Genomic DNA, 5,362 nt, shown 5'->3' with positions numbered 1-5,362 from the left:
TCTCATTTCTCCCTGCCCCTTTGCTTCCCCACTTTCTTGGTCAGGCAAATAAATAAGCCTTTTAAATTGCAAATATTGATATTTAAAATAATAGAGTCTTTTGTGTAAGAGAAATGTGAAGCCTGAGAGGAAACTGCAATTCACAACTTCGGAATCTCTTTCTGTAGGAGTCTGGGATTGATATAAGGCAGGGCTGCAAGGAGAAACAGTGATGGGAGCAGGAAAGTGGCAAAGACCTTCCATTTATTTCCATCTATCGCTTTCTGGACTGATAAAGATAAGTAACACCTATGTTCAGCTGACTGTGTGTACGTTCAATGTTATTAAGCACTGTGTTTCTTCTCTGAGGATCATGCGTCTGGCGTTTTTATTTAGTGGGTGAAGTGATTCTTACATATAAAATTGGTGAAGTACTTTGGGATCTTTTTAGAACAAGAACACCTTAGACATGTAAAAGGGCTTATTTTGGAGTCTGAAAAATGATCAGTGCTTTAACCAGGCCACTTATTTGAAATACTGCTTTCATTTTGTCAAGCTTCCTTGTCAAACAAATTTTGAGTTGTGTGGCAGGACCCCAATTCAGCCAGGGCTCCGAAGTGAATGTTTTCCTTAAAATCAGCACCTCAGAAACAAGAAATGAAATTTCAATATCTAAGACTCCATTTTAGTAGAGCACAAACTAATAAACCAGAGCACAGTGATTCTTGGGGGGGGGGGGGGGGGGGAAGGGCTCAGGTTTTTGGGATGAGGTAGATGTAAATAAAGGATATGAGAATTAATCTTTCCGCTTTCTTCCTGTCTGTGTCTTTCCATGTGGTCCTTTTCTTTAGTCTTGGTCTTGCTTCACTTACTTTCAGTAACTTCCTGGTTGTAGTAATGCTCACGAGTCCCCTCTGGGTCCTGAAGAAAAGTTCCTTTTCCACGTGACAGGGAAAACTTCTCTGCCTCCTGGTTGTAGGAATCTCCCAGTGTCGCTGAGCCTGCTGGGTGTGTGTCTCCTCTCCCTGCGCTGCACGGAGCCCCCAAAGCTTGTGCCACCTGAGCTTGGTCGTCCGGCCTCAAGGAAGGACAATCCCAGGGGATCTCCCTGACACATGTACAGCAGCCCAAGACAAGAGGAAGTGATAGTCTTCCTCTTCTCTGCAGCCTTCTAAACCAAACTGAGAGTAACCACACTGGAAACAAAAAAGTGAAACAGATAAAACCTTCAGCTTAGCCAGCAATTTCATTTCAAATCAAGTTCCAAAATTCACTCTTTTTTGACAACAGGTATATTTTCACCTTTATATGGAAAATTAGCATTGATATACAGCAGACCTCAGTAACAACTGATTTTTCAATGCATATTTTGGTCAGGAGAAATGACCTGCTTTATATGATCTCCAGTGCATTTTTTAATATTAATCTTTTCATGATGTTGATGCTACAGTGGCATGAGGGTTATACATTTTCTTTGACTTTATTATGATGGATGTGTTATTAAGAATTGTAAATTACATAAACTTCCCAATCACATAAAGAAGCAGAACTCAGAAGGTTTATTGCCAAAGATCCATATTGTGTCTAGACCAAACATAGTAATATAAAACAACAGAGAATAAAAATTAACCTGAATGGAGTTCAATTTGCAGTAAACAGACTAAATTGGGACAAATCACTACAGTTAAAAATATTGAAGGAAAGAGGATAAAGTGCAATCTTCAATTACTTTTTCTGCAGTCTGCAATTGAAGTTGTTACAGCTGAAGTCCACTCTACAGTAGGAAAATGAACCACAGCTGATGATTGCTTTTGGTGTGCATAAACAAGGAATGCAAAACACTGAAATAGTAGTATGGGTTATCTTGCCTGTCAGGGGCTGGGAGCGACTTCCTTGCTACTCAGGACATGTAACTCAGCTCTGGACTTGTTTTAAGGCACTAGAAATTGAACAAAGTTAGAGATAAGCTGAAATGGGAAGCACTGGTACTCTTTTTGATATCAGTATCTCTTGATTGCCTGTTTGGTTTGTTTCAGTTATATGTTCAGGGCTAAACACACCACTTTCTCCAAAGTCAAGCTGGCTGGGACCTCTCAGGTATTTTTGTTTTGTCTTGTTTAATAGTGTTGGCTTCCTAAAGTGACCTGGTAATTTGACTTAGGACATTCTTTCTCAGTGTAGGATCTTTGTATTTTCTCCTCATGTCATGGTTGTAGCTTTTGAACTTTTACTATAGGTCTAAATTTCATTACAGGAAAGATGGAAGGGTGTTGCAGGGTTATGGACAGCAGATATTTGTGGTCCCCACAAAACTGCACTATTTTTATATGGTGCCTTCTGATTACTTCAATACTTTTTACTCCTCTCTGGCATCCTTATATACTTACTGTTCATCACACTCTCTATTGATTTGTAATTCAGTGTATTTTTTCTGTTAAAGAAGAGCTGTCCTACACTTACAGGAGCAGTTTGGGAGAGGTTTGTTTCAAAGAATTGCTGCCCTTCATTTGGCCATAGTGTTCTCCGAACACCAGTCTGATATGCCATTGACTTCAAGAGGAAATGGTAGTAATCCTGTTCATATATAACAGGCACTCTCGGTTTCCCCATTTGAAACACCAAGACTTGTAAGTGCTTTCCTCAAGACTTGATAAATATAATTCCCTGTCCTTTTCTGTGATTGTCTTTTTAGTATCTATTTTGTCTTTTAGGCTGCATTATCACAATATTTGATATATTATTCATTGTATTACAAATAAGATTTTTCACAAGAAGCAGAATCATCAATTTTTAAAAAAATATTCCAAACATGATTTGCTTTAATTTCACTTGGAATTAGGCACATGCAAAATGCTATTGCGATGTTAACCGACTATGGGCATGAATCTTTTAGGTAGGTCTCCATAGACCAATACCCTTCCCTACTTGCCGTACCCTAGCTAGACATGAGTTAACTAGTATGTGTACGTGTTGCAGGCAGAGATTGAGTCCCCTCAACAGAAGAGCTGCTTTATTGTACCAAAGTTAGTTAGCACCTCTGCTGTCTGTGCTTTCCTGATGGACTATTCTGGTTCCAGGACCAGAGCTAGGCTGGCTGATGGTGAATATAATGTATACTTACACTTTGATTTTCAATAGGATGTATGTTTCTCAGGAAGCTTTCAAAGTCCACTTGTCAACAACTGTTTTTAACCTTTTCAGACAGCATTTTTGTTATCATGTTTAACTGCATGTATTAGCAGCTTATTGGAGTTTTTTAAAGAATTTATTACTATGCAAAACTCCTTCATTTACTGATTATGATTATGCGATAAAACTGACTTTAGAACCTCAGTTTGGTCTAATCACTGAATTATGCAGTCAGTTGATACACAGCTTATTCCTCTAATGGCACAGGATTTTAATGGGATGGACTCAGGACATGTGAAACTGATGTGTATAAGAAGATTATGTACTTAAGCAATATGCACTTGGACTTTTAGTAGAGTCCCAACTATATCTGTCACAGGTAGCAATGAGCTTCATCACTGAGAAACATAAAAATAAAAGCCAAGTCTTTCAAGCATGGAGAAAGGCAAAGGGGTCTTTTACACATGGCTTTCTTGACTTCCTTTGTACATCTAATTCACTGCACAGGAAATGACCTTTCTTCTTCTCAGCTAATAATAGTTGAGAGATATTTGTATTTACAAAGATCAAGTCTAAGTGACAGGAATACTTTCTGTTGGGGCTCAGTGATGAATTTTCAGGGAGCATGGAGGTCTCACAGTACTTCTGGAAGTTTTGTGATCATCTTAGTATTTAGGCAGGAACTCCCTCACTTCTGCCCCACTTCAAATCATTTGGGCATGTGTGAGGGTGATACTGAAGTCATCCATCAAATGAGTACAGCAGGCAGTTCTCACTATGCCAGCTTGAATCTGCCAGTCATGATTTCTCACCTCCTTTAGAAAAATGCTGGGATTTTCACTGACTCTGATTTCTCTGAGCCAGACTGTCATCTGGTAGAAATCCGAATAGCTTCATTAAATCACTGGCACAACACCAAGTTACTTCAGCTGAGAATCTTTCCACAGCCCGAAGTATTTAAGGGCTGGGGTTGTAACTGTCCTTCAAGGAAACACAATGGTGAGAAGAACTGGAAAAAAAGTTTGCTGAGTGCTCTCTCCCTTTAAACCATAACTGGGACCAGCCACCAGCTATTCCTTGTAGATGAAGGCTGGAAATATCAAAAGCCCATTGAAGTGAATTAAATGATTTCAGGCCTAGACTGCATTTAGTTAGATTTTGCTGGTGTTGCTAACAAGTTATTTGAGATGCTTCTCCTTTGTGGTTATTCTAATGTTCTCAGAGTGCTTAAATATATAAACATTCTTTTATAGCTTGTAGTTCTCTCTTTTTTTCTTTTTTAACTCTCTCTTCCCCGTCTCTTACTCAGTCTTTTCTTTCCTCAGTGATCATACATTATAAGCCAAATAAAACTCTCAGCTGCTTTTTATTTATATGTGTATACACATGCATGCAATATATATATATATTTGATGTTTATTTATATATTTGATTTTATGTTTGACAGGCATATTATATATTTATTTTTCAGTCACTAGCAGTGTGCAAACAGCATGAATGAGTATCTTCTCACTATGATTATGAGTTGGAAAGAGGTCCCCTGCCTGTGTTAGGTAAGTGTCATGAGATTCCCTAGAAATGAGCTCTGGAAGACAGAGACAGCTATTTTTACATTGAATTTCACAGCGTGAGACAGTTTTTATCTCTAAATCTGAAATATCCAAATGACCCTGGGCTGCTCATTTTAGATTAAAGCGGTAATGATCCCTTTTCTATGCAGCAGTGATATTCCATCCTTCATCACAGTGTGCATCGCAGCCTTAAAGGGGCCACAGTAAATAGTTAAGGAAATTTGTAAAAAGAAACTGGCGTTACTAAATAAACACATTTAGTGAAGTGAGATTAGTGTTGACATGAAAGCTCTAATCAACTGTAAGATTAGCTATAGAGAACCAGATTTCTACCGTGGTCTCTTCTGCCAACGACCCCTGATTCCAGCTGGAGACATACCGTGCAGAATTCATCATGCGCTCAGTAGTCAAACTGCTGGCACTACATTGTCAAAAATACCATCTGAAACCTGACAAGTGAGAATAGAAGGAGATGCCTGCCTGTGCGAATTATACTGAAGCTTCTTGACATATCACCTGAAAGGTGTGGAAACATCTACCATTGCTCATATATAGGCCAATGAAGCTTTTCCTTCCTATGCTGGAGCTGAGTTTGACCTGGAGAGTAATGGCTGTGCTGTAATTGCAGCTGATGGCCAGTTTCAAATGTACCTTGGCACCTGGTGTGCTTGGCAGCTCGCATG

At 39.0% G+C, this 5,362-nt stretch overlaps 1 long non-coding RNA gene across 1 annotated transcript; it reads left to right on the top strand.

The window, feature by feature from the left end:
- Window positions 1–755: 755 nt before the first annotated feature.
- Window positions 756–4,655, top strand: LOC135328645 (uncharacterized). The gene is made up of 3 exons (XR_010389604.1): window positions 756–1,269; window positions 2,442–2,606; window positions 4,580–4,655. It is a non-coding gene; the product is annotated as an uncharacterized LOC135328645 (long non-coding RNA).
- The last annotated feature ends 707 nt before the right edge of the window (window positions 4,656–5,362 follow it).

The sequence above is a fragment of the Dromaius novaehollandiae genome, chromosome 5, assembly GCF_036370855.1.
Source record: "Dromaius novaehollandiae isolate bDroNov1 chromosome 5, bDroNov1.hap1, whole genome shotgun sequence".
Taxonomy (NCBI): domain Eukaryota; kingdom Metazoa; phylum Chordata; class Aves; order Casuariiformes; family Dromaiidae; genus Dromaius; species Dromaius novaehollandiae.
Note: the sequence above shows the minus strand (reverse complement) of the source record. Positions and strands in the feature narration are given on the sequence as shown.